The following is a 16266-nucleotide window of genomic DNA, read 5'->3' as shown; positions in this document are numbered from 1 at the left end:
TCTTAGCACCTTCTATGTACTCCAGATTCTTATGATCTGTATAAACTGTGATAGTGTGTTCTGCACCTTCTAGCCAGTGTCGCCATTCCTCAAAAGCTAACTTGATGGCCAGAAGCTCCCGGTTGCCTATGTCGTAGTTTTTCTCTGCGGGTGAAAATCTACGAAAAAAGTAGGCACGTGTGAAGTTTGCCCTGCAAGCCTGACCTCTGAGACAATACAGCTCCCACCCCCACCTCTGAAGCATCAACCTCCACAATACAAGGAAAGGTGACATTGACATGTCTCAATATAGGTGCAGAACAGAACAGTTTCTTTAGTGTGGAAAAAGCCGCATGAGCCTCTGTTGACCAGTGATGAGTATCAGCCCCTTTTTTGGTAAGCTGGTGAGGGGCGAGATGATGGTAGAGTACCTCTTTATGAACCTTCTGTAGTAGTTGGCAAAGCCCAGAAATCTCTGGAGCGCCTTCAGTCCAACAGGCTGAGGCCACTGCAGGACAGCGGAAACCTTCCCTGAATCCATTGAGAGGCCAGAGGTGGAGATAATGTACCCCAAGAAAGCAACCGGGGTTACTTCGAAGAGGCATTTCTCCAGTTTGGCATAAAGCAAATTCTGTCTTAACTTTTCTAGCACAAACTTAACATGCCTGTGGTGTTCAGAAAGATTGGACGAAAAGATCAGTATATCGTCCAGATAGACTAGGACGAACTTCCCCAACACCTCCCTGAATACCTCGTTAATTAACTCCTGGAAGACAGCCGGAGCGTTACACAACCCGAAGGGCATCACTAGGTACTCGTAATGCCTGTCGGGCGTGTTAAAGGCTGTCTTCCATTCGTCACCATCTCTAATACGCACCAGATTGTATGCACCTCTCAGATCTAGCTTTGAGAAAATCTTGGCGTTGGTCACCTGAGTGAACAAATCGTCAATTAAAGGTAAAGGGTAGCGATTTTTCACCGTGATCTTATTTAGGCCTCTATAATCAATGCAAGGACGGAGGCCTCCATCTTTTTTCTTTACAAAAAAGAATCCTGCCCCTGCTGGTGAACGGGAGGGACGGATGAACCCTTTAGCCAAATTTTCTCTGATGTATTCCTGCAGAGCTAGTTTCTCGGGCCCAGACAGATTATAGAGGTGACCCCTGGGAGGCATACAACCAGATCTCAAATCAATGGGACAATCGAAGGTACGGTGGGGGGGATGTTTATCTGCCGACTTGGGACAGAAGACGTCGGCAAATTCTGCGTATTGTTTTGGCACACCTTCAACCTGAATGCTGGTATTACCCACGGTTACTTTCGCCAAACAATGACGATAACAATGGGTCGACCAGTTCGTTAGCTGACCTGAAACCCAGTCTATCTGAGGGGAGTGAAGTTGTAACCAGGGCATGCCAAGAATGACGGTGGAGGTTGCCATACGCAAGACCAGAAATTGCAGATTCTCCTCATGCAGTACCCCAACACTGAACCTTAAATTCGGAGTACGGGACAGAGGATGTCTACTTTGCAGAGGAGAGTCATCTACAGCAGTGACCAAAATCGATTGGTCCAATGGGAGTATAGGAATTCCCAATTTTTTTGCAAACTCGTAATCTATAAAGTTAGCTACTGAACCAGAGTCAACGAACGTTTCAGTGGTAACAGTCTGACCCTTCCATGTGACAGAACAGGGAAGGAGCAAACGATTGTTGTCTAGAGGTAAAGACTGCGTGCCTAGGGTATTACCTCTGACTACACCTAGGCGGCAGCGTTTCCCGACTTCTTGGGGCAATTCTGCACTTTATGGCCCTCCTCTGCACAGTATAAACAGAGCTGTTCTGTTTTCCTGCGATTCCTCTCCATCCGTTTCAATTTGGACTGACCAATTTGCATTGGTTCTGGCAGAGGTGAGACGAGTGGAGGAGAGGCGTAAGAGACATATCTGACCACGTTCTTACCACGGGTTTGCTTCTGATACCGTAAACGGGCGATCAACCCGTACTGTTAGGCCTCTTGCACACTGCAAGTGATTCCGATTCCGATTCTGCTTTTTAATCAGTTTTTACATCCGTTTCAGATTCTGATTTGCAGTTTGCTCCCTGCACACTGCAAATCTGAATCGGATTTAAAAACTGATTAAAAATCGGAATCGCTTGCAGTGTGCAAAAGGCCTTAAAGAGATTGCCTCATCAATAGTTTTTGGTTCAGGGTGTCCCAACATCAACTCTGAAACTGCGTCTGACAACCCTGATAAAAAACAACGTAACAGTGCAAAAGGCCCCCACCTAGCTGACACAGACCACTTTCTGAATTCAGCTGCATAGACTTCTACTGGATCCTTGCCTTGACGCAAGGTTTTTAGCTTCCACTCAGCAGTAGAGGCAATGTCCGGATCGTCATAAATTATGGCCATGGACTTAAAAAATTCCTCTACTGATGTCAGCGCCTCGTGCCCTGTCTGCAGGCTATATGCCCAAGTTTGAGCATCTCCTGACAGCAGGGTCTTAATAAATGTAATTCTCTGTGCCTCTGTTCCTGACAAGTTAGGTCTCAGTTCAAAATACGACATTATACGATTCTTAAAATTCTGAAAGTCAGATCTATGACCAGAAAACCTTTTGGGTACAGACATACATAAGTCTGTAACTGGAGGAGATCGCACTGAATTTACAGCCGTCTGAAGGACCTGTAAGGACCCAGATAAAGCAGAGATCTGGGCCTCCTGACCATCCAGCACTCTGATGAAATTTTCCACCGAGGTGGTGAGTGTATCAAGACGGCTGTTAAGTGCGTGCATTTTGTTTTTCAGGTCTGCCGTTCTGTAACGATCGGTGTCAGCACACAGAGAGAATCTGATTATTGGTGATCTGCAGTATCACCAAGAATACAGATATATACCTGATTATTGATGATCTGCAGAATCACCAATAATACAAGTATAACTAACCTCTGGACACCTGATAAAGTGTAAGTGTTTGGTGCAACAGTATATGAGCCTGGACCACCTGAGGAGCGTGTGACCCTAGACCGTATAACGAGTATCTCCTAGTCAGGGTTGGAGATAACCAGAGAGCCAGTGCTGAACCATCATTTAAAACTGCATTTTGTGTTCAATTAAGTTATCCTTGACTAAAAGTTAACGATTTTTGATGAGCAGAAACATTTAAGTGTGACAAACATGCAAAAGAATAAGAAATCAGGAAGAGGGCAAAAAACTCAGGAGAAAAATGTAATTGCATATGGGCCCTTGTCTTCATTGACTCTCTCCATGGATGTATGACAGTACTGAAAGTGGAAGCTGCAGGGAAAGTTATTTAGTGGAGTTTGTAATTTTAAAAGTAAAATGTGTTTGGGAATGTTATTCAATAGTTTGTATTGACAGCTTATGGTACAAACGACATAACAGGGAAATACACACACACACACACACACACACACACACACACACACACACACACACACACACACACACACACACACACACGAGTACCTTTAAAAAGTATGAATTCAATCAAAAGAAAAACTTCCAAAATTTTCACAAGGCTGAGTGTAACGATCGGTGTCAGCACACAGAGAGAATCTGATTATTGGTGATCTGCAGTATCACCAAGAATACAGATATATACCTGATTATTGATGATCTGCAGAATCACCAATAATACAAGTATAACTAACCTATGGACACCTGATAAAGTGTGTTTGGTGCAACAGTATATGAGCCTGGACTACCTGAGGAGCAGGTGACCTTAGACCGTATAATGAGTATCTCCTAGTCAGGGTTGGAGATAACCAGAGAGCCAGTGATTCCCTAAACTGCTGGGAGTCAGACTCTACTGCAATCAAATGACTCTTATAAAATAGTGTCCCTGACTGGATTGCACAGAGATCCCTCTGAGGGACAGGGAGTCCCTGCAGCTACTGGACACCCCACCGGGGCTGTGTCACAGGTAGAAGGGTCGGCCAGGCTGGGTCGGCAACACACGAGCAGATAAGGTACAGAGACAGAAGGACACACACACATATACAGTAGGTTGCAAAAGTATTCGGCCCCCTTGAAGTTTTCCACATTTTGTCACATAACTGCCACAAACATGCATCAATTTTATTGGAATTCCACGTGAAAGACGAATACAAAGTGGTGTACATGTGAGAAGTGGAATGAAAATCATACATGATTCCAAACATTTTTGAAAAAGAAATAACTGCAAAGTAGAGTGTGCATAATTATTCAGCCCCCTGAGTCAATACTTTGTAGAACCACCTTTTGCTGCAATTACAGCTGCCAGTCTTTTAGGATGTAGAAAGTGAAGTCCGCACGATGTCGATGAAATCACTATGGCTTTATTCAATAATTACACATACAAGCTAAGAACCAGCACCACATGCTGACATGTTTCGGGCGTTACACGCCCTTAATCATAGCATAGGCGCAAATGAGAAAGGGTGACTCATAAATAGAGTGAGGTTACACCCAATACCACATGCTCAAGTGACCCCACCCACAAAGAGTAGTGCATACAAAACAATGAAGGGGGAAGGAGTGAAAAAGGGAAACACAATAAATCCCCACATTGAGATAATCCAATGTATAAAAACATTATAAAAAGCATAAAAATACAAATGCATGCGATTATGCACCAGGTGACATCAAGCAGCATAAATTTAAACCCCTACATGGAATACAAAAGTTAACACATGTGATCATGTATACACTTATGTAAAAACAAAAGGCAAAAAATATATAATATACACTTGAATGATCATGCGATCCGTTTAGGTGACTGTATTAAGGTCCCATCTAGCGTTAAGCCCTCCCGGTGAGCGTGTCCCTAATTGGAAAATCCAATAGGCCTCCCTGGTGAGGAGACGTTTGTAAACGTCCCCTCCTCTCACAGGCCTTAGGACACGCTCAATACCCTGGAATGAGAAAGAGGACATGTCACCCAAATGGACCGATCTAAAGTGCTTCGCTACGTTTGACACTTCCAGAGTCAGCCAGCCAGCCCCCCTGTAGTGTTCAGCTATACGTTGTCTGAGGTGTCTAGTAGTGCACCCCACATATTGAAGATGGCACGAGGAACACGAGACAAGGTAAATCGTGCCCCTCGTGTCACAGTTCATGTATTGTTTGATAGGAAAGGTTTTACCATTGCAGAAAGAAACAATAGAACGAGTGGGTGTGTGGACAGCACAGTAATGGCAAGTTGAAAAATTGCATCTATAAGAGCCAGGGGTGGTGAGCCAGCACGGTCTTTGCGTGCTAGAGGAAAGAAGGCTAGGTGACAAAATGCTCCCAAGTGTGGGGGCCCTCCTACTGGCAAATCTAACTCCCTGCTTAATGATCTGATTCAGAGTTTCGTCCGCCTGTAACACGGGAAGGGATTTCTTCACAATCTGCGTAATTTGTTGATATTCTAGACTATACGTGGTCACAAAGGTCGTATCATTATTGAATCGTGGCTGCACTCTGCGGGAGCCAGAAGTCAATAATTCCTCCCTAGTTCTCATCATGGCCCGCCTCCTACCCCTCTCTATCATCCACCTAGGGTAGCCACGCTCCTCCAGACGCAACCCCACAGTGTCCAGCTCCACGCCAAGGGCCAAGCCATCAGAACAATTCCGACGTGCCCGGATAGACTCACCCACGGGAACTGCACGGATGGTGTGGGACGGATGGCAGCTGTTGGCCCTCAGGGTGGAGTTGCCACTGCACGGCTTGCGATACGTGCCAGAAACCACAGAGGCAGAGGCAGGGTCCCCCTTCAATGTGAGGTCAAGATAGTTGACCTCAGAGGAGGTCCACTGAAAAGTGAACACTAAGTTCAAAGAGTTCGCATTAAGAAGCTCCACAAATGTATGCGCCTCGTCGTGCGTGCCGTCCCAGACGACCAACAGGTCGTCTATATATCTGCCATACCACACAATGTGACTCGAATAAATATTGGAGTCACCAAACAAATGGAGCTCCTCCCACCAGCCCATGTATAAGTTGGCCAGTGAGGGAGAAAATTTCGCTCCCATTGAAGCTCCACAGCGTTGTACATAAAAATCAGATTCAAAAAGAAAATAATTGTGGGTAAGCAGATATTGGACGGCACGCCCGACGAAGAACTGAAGGTCCGTAGAAAAAGCGGAGTATCTCGCCATGTGATAATCCAAAGCGTCCAAAGCGAGAGCATGAGGAATGCAGGAGTATAGTGACTTAACATCAATGGCTATCCAACTGTAGTGGACATGCCATTGAAAGTGTAAAAAACTGGCAGACCTGTTGGTCGTCTGGGACGGCACGCACGACGAGGCGCATAAATTTGTGGAGCTTCTTAATGCGAACTCTTTGAACTTAGTGTTCACTTTTCAGTGGACCTCCTCTGAGGTCAACTATCTTGACCTCACATTGAAGGGGGACCCTGCCTCTGCCTCTGTGGTTTCTGGCACGTATCGCAAGCCGTGCAGTGGCAACTCCACCCTGAGGGCCAACAGCTGCCATCCGTCCCACACCATCCGTGCAGTTCCCGTGGGTGAGTCTATCCGGGCACGTCGGAATTGTTCTGATGGCTTGGCCCTTGGCGTGGAGCTGGACACTGTGGGGTTGCGTCTGGAGGAGCGTGGCTACCCTAGGTGGATGATAGAGAGGGGTAGGAGGCGGGCCATGATGAGAACTAGGGAGGAATTATTGACTTCTGGCTCCCGCAGAGTGCAGCCACGATTCAATAATGATACGACCTTTGTGACCACGTATAGTCTAGAATATCAACAAATTACGCAGATTGTGAAGAAATCCCTTCCCGTGTTACAGGCGGACGAAACTCTGAATCAGATCATTAAGCAGGGAGTTAGATTTGCCAGTAGGAGGGCCCCCACACTTGGGAGCATTTTGTCACCTAGCCTTCTTTCCTCTAGCACGCAAAGACCGTGCTGGCTCACCACCCCTGGCTCTTATAGATGCAATTTTTCAACTTGCCATTACTGTGCTGTCCACACACCCACTCGTTCTATTGTTTCTTTCTGCAATGGTAAAACCTTTCCTATCAAACAATACATGAACTGTGACACGAGGGGCACGATTTACCTTGTCTCGTGTTCCTCGTGCCATCTTCAATATGTGGGGTGCACTACTAGACACCTCAGACAACGTATAGCTGAACACTACAGGGGGGCTGGCTGGCTGACTCTGGAAGTGTCAAACGTAGCGAAGCACTTTAGATCGGTCCATTTGGGTGACATGTCCTCTTTCTCATTCCAGGGTATTGAGCGTGTCCTAAGGCCTGTGAGAGGAGGGGACGTTTACAAACGTCTCCTCACCAGGGAGGCCTATTGGATTTTCCAATTAGGGACACGCTCACCGGGAGGGCTTAACGCTAGATGGGACCTTAATACAGTCACCTAAACGGATCGCATGATCATTCAAGTGTATATTATATATTTTTTGCCTTTTGTTTTTACATAAGTGTATACATGATCACATGTGTTAACTTTTGTATTCCATGTAGGGGTTTAAATTTATGCTGCTTGATGTCACCTGGTGCATAATCGCATGCATTTGTATTTTTATGCTTTTTATAATGTTTTTATACATTGGATTATCTCAATGTGGGGATTTATTGTGTTTCCCTTTTTCACTCCTTCCCCCTTCATTGTTTTGTATGCACTACTCTTTGTGGGTGGGGTCACTTGAGCATGTGGTATTGGGTGTAACCTCACTCTATTTATGAGTCACCCTTTCTCATTTGCGCCTATGCTATGATTAAGGGCGTGTAACGCCCGAAACATGTCAGCATGTGGTGCTGGTTCTTAGCTTGTATGTGTAATTATTGAATAAAGCCATAGTGATTTCATCGACATCGTGCGGACTTCACTTTCTACATCCTTGGATCTGAGGTCTTGGCAGCCTGTTTTCTGCACTGTCGATAGACGGAGGTATTGAGCGGAGTTCCATATTTCTATTGTGCCAGTCTTTTAGGGTATGTCTCTACCAGCTTTGCACATCTAGAGACTGAAATCCTTGCCCATTCTTCTTTGCAAAACCGCTCCAGATCAGTCAGATTAGAAGGACAGCGTTTGTGAACAGCAGTTTTCAGATCTTGCCACAGATTCTCGATTGGATTTAGATCTGGACTTTGACTCGGCCATTCTAACACATAGATATGTTTTGTTTTAAACCATTCCATTGTTGGCCTGGCTTTATGTTTAGGGTCATTGTCCTGCTGGAAGGTGAACCTCCACCCCAGTCTCAAGTCTTTTGCAGTCTCCAAGAGGTTTTCTTCCAAGTTTGCCCTGTATTTGGCTCCATCCATCTTCCCATCAACTCTGACCAGCTTCCCTGTCCCTGCTGAAGAGATGCACCCCCCGAGAATGATGCTGCCACCACCATATTTGACAGTGGGGATGGTGTGTTCAGAGTGATGTGCAGTGTTAGTTTTCCGCCATACATAGCGTTTTGCATTTTGGCCAAAAAGTTCAATTTTGGTCTCATCTGACCAGAGCACCTTCTTCCACATGGTTGCTGTGTCCCCCACATGGCTTGTGGCAAACTGCAAACGGGACTTCTTATGTTTTCTGTTAACAATGCCTTTCTTCTTGCCACTCTTCCATAAAGGCCAACTTTGTACAGTGCATGACTAATAGTTGTCCTATGGACAGAGTCTCCCACCTGAGCTGTAGATCTCTGCAGCTCTTCCAGAGTCACCATGGGCCTCTTGACTGCATTTCTGATCAGCTCGCTCCTTGTTCGGCCTGAGAATTTAGGTGGATGGCCTTGTCTTGGTAGGTTTACAGTTGTGCCATACTCCTTCCATTTCTGAATGATCACTTGAACAGTTCTCCGTAGGATGTTCAAGGCTTTGGAAATCTTTTTGTATCCTAAGCCTGCTTTAAATTTCTCAATAACTTGATCCCTGACCTGTCTTGTGTGTTCTTTGGACTTCACGGTGTTGTTGCTCCCAATATTCTCTTAGACAACCTCTGAGGCCCTCACAGAGCAGCTGTATTTGTACTGACATTAGATTACACACAGGTGCACTCTATTTAGTCATTAGCACTCATCAGGCGATGTATATATGCAACTGACTGCACTCAGATCAAATGGGGCCGAATAATTATGCACACACCACTTTGCAGTTATTTATTTGTAAAAAATGTTTGGGATCGTGTTTGATTTTCGTTCCACTTCTCATGTGTACACCACTTTATGTTGGTCTTTCATGTGGAATTCCAATAAAATTGATTCATGTTTGTGGCAGTAATGTGACAAAATGTGGAACACTTCAAGGGGGCCGAATACTTTCGCAACCCACTGTATATGTATATATATATATATATATATAGCACCACCATCTTTAGCGCAGTAAAAACTATAGAGAGTGCAGCATAAACAATAACCGGTAACTATACAGTAACAGTTCATCAGCCTCCGGTAAATTTCGCGGCTCTGTCTCCCTCGCACGCTGCTCCGTGTAGAGTTAGAGCAGGGCTACAAGAAAAAGGCCGCCAATGTCCACTAATGTAGACATTGGCAGCCATTTTGTTGTAGCCATGCTCTAACTACTTTGGTAAACACGGAGCGGAGGCAGAGCACAGAAGCGGAGGGAGACAGAGCAGGCACTGAAGAGAGACGTCAGCACTGAAGTCCACGGAGCTGGTGAGTAATCCGTGGCTGCCTGCACATTCTACTGGGTGCACCTACACCTGACTTTCTATACTCGGTGCACCTACACTTAACTTTCTATACTGGGTGTTCCTACACCTTAACCTCCTTGGCGGTAACCCCGTGTGTGACACGGGGTAAGCCGCCGGAGGGTGCCGCTCAGGCCCTGCTGGGCCGATTTACATAATTTTTTTTTTGCTGGACGCAGCTAGTACTTTGCTAGCTGCGCCAGCACCCCGATCGCCGCCGCCGCGCGCCCGATCGCCGCTATCCGGTGCGGCGCGCGGCCCCCCTCCCAGACCCCTGCGCTGCCTGGCCAATCAGTGCCAGGCAGCGCCAAGGGGTGGATCGGGTCTCCCAATGACGTCTCTCCGCCCCGTCGCCATGGCGACGGGGGAAGCCCTCCAGGAAATCCCGTTCTTTGAACGGGATTTCCTGATCGCCTATCGCCGGAGGCGATCGGCGGGGCTGGGGGGATGCCGCTGAGCAGCGGCTATCATACATGATTTAAAAAATTTTTTTTAAAAAAAAACTGCTGCGCTGCCCCCTGGCGGTATTTTTCATACCGCCAAGGGGGTTAATTCCTATGCTGGGGCTCCTACACGGGACTTTCTATACTGGGTGCACTTACACCGGACTTCCTGTGCTGGCAGCTCGTACACCTGACTTTCTATACTGGGGGCACCTATGCTTGGCTACTTATACTGATAGCACCTACATACCTACACTGAGGCCACCTACATACCTATACTGAGGGCACCTACATACCTATACTGAGGACACTTATATACCTGTACAGAGAGCACCTACATACCTATACTGAGGACACATACATACCTATACTGAGGCCACCTACATACCTATACCGATGGCACCTACACCTGACTTCCTATGCTGGGGGCTTCTACACCTGACTTTCTATACTGGGTGCACGTACACCTGACTTCCTATGCTGGCAGCTCATACACCTGACTTTCTGTACTGGGGACACCTATACTTGGCTACCTATACTGATGGCACCTACATACCTATACTGAGAGCACCTGCATACTATACTGAGAACACCTACATACCTGTACTGATGGCACCGACATACCTATACTGATAGCACCTACATACCTATACTGAGGGCACATACATACCTGTACTGATGGCACCGACATACGTATACTGATGGCACCGACATACCTATACTGAGGGCACATGCATACCTGTACTGATGGCACTGACATACCTATACTAATGGCACCCACATACCTATACTCCATGCACTTGTTACCTCAAAGCAAATGCCTCACATAGTGTAAAACCAGCGATATTTATTTTTGTATAAAAAAGATTGCACTTACAAATTTCCTTCTTTAACCTGCCTGGCGTTCTATTAAGATCGCCAGGCAGGCTGCGGGAGGGTTTTTTTTTAATAAAAAAAAAACTATTTCATGCAGCCAACTGAAAGTTGGCTGCATGAAAGCCCACTAGAGGGCGCTCCGGAGGCGTTCTTCCGATCGCCTCCGGCGCCCAGAATAAACAAGGAAGGCCGCAATGAGCGGCCTTCCTTGTTTTGCTTATATCGTCGCCATAGCGACGAGCGGAGTGACGTCAATGACGTCAGCCGACGTCGTGACGTCAGCCGCCTCCGATCCAGCCCTTAGCGCTGGCCGGAACTTTTTGTTCCGGCTGCGCAGGGCTCAGGCGGCTAGGGGGGCCCTCTTTCGCCGCTGCTCGCGGCGAATCGCCGCAGAGCGGCGGCGATCAGGCAGCACACGCGGCTGGCAAAGTGCCGGCTGCGTGTGCTGCTTTTTATTTCAGCCAAATCGGCCCAGCAGGGCCTGAGCGGCAGCCTCCGGCGGTACTGGACGAGCTGTGCTCGTCCAGACCGCCCAGCAGGTTAAAAATAGCACAGAGTTTTTCTGGTAAGGGCTCTCCCCCGTTTTGTTGGGCTCCGGCTGGCACTTGTAGTCCCTCTGCTGTGTCCGATATGGTGTGCACTACCGATATCCCCACTGCTCAGGACGCCGCTCTGACCACGTGGATCAGCTGTTACTTCCGCATCAGTAACCCCGCCTTGGTGCAATCTTTTTTTATACAAAAATAAATATCGCTGGTTTTACACTATGTGAGGCATTTGCTTTGAGGTAACAAGTGCATGGAGGTCGGCATCTAATGTGAACGGGAAACTAAAGGAGACTCCGCTCCGGTGGTGACATACATCAGTTCGGTGTGGTGGGGGACGGCCCGAAGTGTCCCAAAGCGCTGATAGACCTAGTCGAGGTCTTATTTTCTGGTGAGTGTCTGTACATCGGGTGCTGGTGGAGGATAGAGGAAGATAAGAAGTTACTAGTTTGTGATACCTTCAGATGTGGACTTTGCGGTTGATGCCTCTTTATGCAAAGTTTATTCACATGGACTTAGTTGTGTAGCGCTTACCTTCTGTTTTTTGTGTATAGAAAGGTGTGACCAGAAGGGGCAGCTTCAACTTATTGTTGGACTCTATTTTTAGAATCCTGTATGTGTGTGGTGTAGCGCTGGACTCCTTATACATATCATGGAAACCTGAGTATTTGGCGTGATGTGTAACGACCAGGGCTGTGGAGTCGGAGCAATTTTTGGGTACCTGGAGTCGGGGGAAAATGCATCAACTCCGACTCCTAATGAATTTAAACTGTAATTAAAATAGAAAATATTATAAAATGTTCTATATCTCAGAAATTATTTTTCATAAATTATATATACAGTAATAGCTGTGCTTAGCCCATAAAAATGAAATAAACCAATCAAAAATAGTTACTTGTGCTGCTTCAATAAAGCAGTCCCTGTATTTTTAAAGTCAGATATACACATCTGATTGTGACTGTATATATGATGTGCACACAGGAATCTCTTATGTATACTAAATAACATCTATGCTGTAAGAATAAAGCCTGATGTGTAGCTCTGTCTCTAAAGGCTCATACACACATCAGACCATGGTCTTTTGAAAATGAAAGATCACAGACCAATTTTACCCCCTTCCATGTAGTATGAGAGCTATACCTACACAGTCTATTCTATGGAGCTGAACTCCTCATCAGACAGAAATCTTTGCAAGATGCTGCACACAAAGATGCTATAGACATTCAAAAGATCAGTATCTGCTGAAGATCTGTTCCTGCCACAGATCCATTCCTGCAAAATGCATTCATAGTCTATGATATCTGCAGATCATCATCCACACCTTGTTTAACAGACATTCATCTGCAGATCAGATCCACCAGGATGGATTTTCAGATCTGCAGATGTTTGCAGATACTGATCTTTTGTATCTGTACAGCATCTTTGTGTGCAGCATCTTGCAAAGCTTTTTTTTTCTGATGGGGAGCTCAGCTCCATAGAAAAGACTGTGTAGGTATGGCTCTCATACTACATGAAGGGTGGTAAGATTGGTCTGTGATCTTTCATTTTCAAAAGACTATGGTCTGATGTGTGTATGTGGCCTAATAGAGATGGTCAATGAGATGCAAATAATTCTGTGTTGATGCTGGTTTATGCAAATTCATGCACTCCTTTTGCTCATGAAATCAAATAATTTGTTATGTTTTTAAAATTTGGTTTGGTGACTACGAATTAAAGGGTACCTGAGAAGGATGAAAAGAAAAGTTTTATACATACCTGGGGCTTCCTCCAGCCCCCTTCAGGCTAATCAGTCCCTCGCTATCCTCTTCCACCACCTTGATTTTCTGCTATGAGTCCCGGTAATTCAGTCTGTCAGTGCAGTCCAGCGCATGCCGCTTCCACAGCCAGGAGCATTCTGCATCTGCGCACTAGTGCTGCGCAGGTGTAGTATGTTCCTGGCGGCAGGAGTGTGTACATGCGCTCTGCACCCGACTGGCTCGTAGCAAAACATCCAGGTGGAGGAGTACAGCAAGGGAGTGATTCGCCTGAAGGGGGTTGGAGGAAGCCCCAGGTATGTATAAAGCATGCATATATGCACTCCCCACAGAGCTGCAGGGAATCCACTGAGAATGTTGTGCACATTGAACACAGAGGTGTTGTCTATTACCCATAAACCTGGTTCAGATTGTGCATGAAGAATGTGTAATAGAGGAAGAATCTCCTTATTCCCCTGCAGAGTACCTGCACATCACTCTTACATGTACCCACAGTTACATTGCCTAGGACCTGATAGATGTTCTTTGTTCCTGCCAGTACCTTCTACAAGTACTCTTACCAAGGACTAGTTTTAGGCCTTGTTCACATCTATGCAGTGCAGATGGCCATGCAATTGGAATGCAACGCGTACGACCGCACATCATCTGTGTTGCTCACTGCTGATCCCATCCTTTGACAGTGAATGGGTCAGCACTGCGCTTGTGGGCAGAATGCATGCAGCAGTACACAAGCACATCATAGCGCATCATACTGCTGCGCAGTGCATTTGATGTGAACGGCAGAAGGGCTGTCTATACCCTTCTGCCGTTCTTGCATGTTACCACGTCATACGCGCTTCCAAATGCGCACGGAAGTGCGTATGAACGAGGCCTAAGTCTGACTAAAAGTATTAGAGGCAGAAGATCAGCTGAATAGCCAGGTAACTGTTATTGTTTAAAAGGGAATAAATATGGCAGCCTCCATATGCCTCTCAGTTCAGTTGTCTTTTAAAATTCCTAAGCGTTGGCAGTTAAGAGATGCATTTTATGTTACATACTTTCAATCAACAAGATTGTAATATGCAAATTCAAGCAGACGGAGTCGGTGGAATCCTAACCTGAGGAGTTGGAGTCGGAGGATTTTTGTACAGAGTCCACAGCCCTGGTCACGACTTCAAAAAAGGTTGGGAACCACTGCTTACAGTAAGAACACCCAATCATAAAGCTATATGGACAGGTATACATTCATGCAGATTACAGTGCAGGTACGTGCTTAGGTAGATAACTTACAGCAGACACAGAAAAATAAAGGGCTCTACTTGTACAAATTTACAATCTAGATATGTCGATAATCATCCTCCTTCAGCTATCTAGAATTTAAATAAGCCTGTTATGTTTCTTCCCTAGATTTCGGTTTCTGGCTTTTTGAATTGCTTCATTTGAGGTAACTGCAAATCAGCAATTTAATTACAAGCCCCAGATATAATTTATGCATTTTAGTAGCCACACAGGTTTAGAGGTTGTGATATAGTTGTTTCTACTTGAACTGTTATAAAGAATGTTAATTAGGGAAGCTACTCTGGAAAGAGTGTGCTGTAATTGGACAAATGTTACAGCAGGGAACATGCACACAGTTTCTCCCCAGCAATTACTTCTAAGTACACGTGCTTGAACAGCCAGGAAACTATTGCTCTCTAGTAGCAGATACTTATGCAGACAATTGTTCTCAGAAACAGGTTCACCTGCTGTTCTTTCTATTCCCATCTAGTGGTGCACCTGCTTGACACTTCCTTTTTCCATTTCTGATCTCACTTCTGCTACTGTCTAGCCCAGGGAGGCAATGCACCTAAAAATCCATTTTACTGCCTTGTATTTTTCACTCTTGTCAATGAAAGAACACAGCCCATGGCTAATAATAACTGTTAGTCCTGGTAGCCAGACTATGGTCTAGGAGCCAAGACTTCCATTTCAGATGTGCCCTATCCTCCCCCTCAGTTTAGTAGTCGCCTATATGTGGTGATACGCCAAGCAGTTTGCTCAAAGCTGATTTTGCAGCATGACTAGCCTCTCTAAAAGTCCAGGTAGTCTCCAGTCAACGAACGCGTTAGGGACTGTAGGTTTGTTTCTAACCTGAATCTGTCCATAAGTCAAAACATTGCTGCATCGCTGCCCCCTGTACCTCCCCTATTCTCCCCTGTGCCTCCCATGTCCCCCTCTATGTCACCTCTTTTCCCCTGTGCCTTCAGTGTCCTCCTCTGTGCCACCTCTGCTCTCCACTGTGTCACCTCTGTCCCCTTGTGCCCTCAGTATACAGCAGAAAAATATCTTTTTACTGTGCTTTTTTTTTTTAATCAATTTTCTTAAAAACTAGTTTTTTTTTAATGTTTTTTTTACTTGTGCCCACATAATCACATTTCACATTTAGTGAAATTTCAGGCAGTTAGTATGTTGGGAGTTTGTAAGTCAGGGACTACTTGTACTGATATGAGTTACTTTTGGCCTATTTGGACATTGAGTTGCTTTCAGCCTGCCCACACTACATAGTAACCAAACTGGGAGCTCTAACTTTACGAATAAAAGTTGCCAGAAGTGAAGGAAAAAATAAGCACTCTGTTCTGCCCTTAGCTAAACCATAGCTTGTTACCAACTTCCATCGACAGGTAATGGGTACATTTGAGGGCTGCCGAAGGGATCTTAATAGAATATTTCAGAAGGTTGTATTGAGTTTCAGAAATGCCAAAATGATTGTAAAATAAAATTGACAATATCTGGAAACCAGGAGATAACCAAAACACTCCAGTTTCACTCTTCACTGCTGCTGTGTAATTATTTCCTCGGTGATGGTCTTTCTCATTACAGGTGAGGCTAGATATGGAAGGTTTAGGTTACTTTATTGGCAAATAGAATATTCAGTCTGTGGGCTGCAGAAGCAATAAGGTGTCTGACTAATGAGGGAAAATGTAAGATTAAGTACTGAGACTGAAGAGGCAATATATTGGAGGACTAACACAGATA

At 45.6% G+C, this 16266-nt stretch overlaps 1 protein-coding gene across 6 annotated transcripts in view; it reads left to right on the top strand.

The window, feature by feature from the left end:
- The window catches only part of ZNF219 (zinc finger protein 219), a 130892-nt gene that overhangs the window by 40224 nt on the left and 74402 nt on the right, over positions 1-16266 (top strand). The window contains exon 3 of one of the 6 annotated variants that reach the window (XM_068240875.1): positions 14659-14695. The exons of the other annotated variants lie outside the window; for them this stretch is intronic. The gene's annotated coding sequence lies outside the window, so the exon portion shown is untranslated. The remainder of the gene's footprint in view (positions 1-14658; positions 14696-16266) is intronic. 6 annotated transcript variants of the gene reach the window in all.

This window comes from Hyperolius riggenbachi, chromosome 1 (genome assembly GCF_040937935.1).
Source record: "Hyperolius riggenbachi isolate aHypRig1 chromosome 1, aHypRig1.pri, whole genome shotgun sequence".
Lineage (NCBI taxonomy): Eukaryota > Metazoa > Chordata > Amphibia > Anura > Hyperoliidae > Hyperolius > Hyperolius riggenbachi.
The sequence above is the reverse complement of the archived record's forward strand: the minus strand, read 5'-3'. Positions and strand labels throughout refer to the sequence as shown.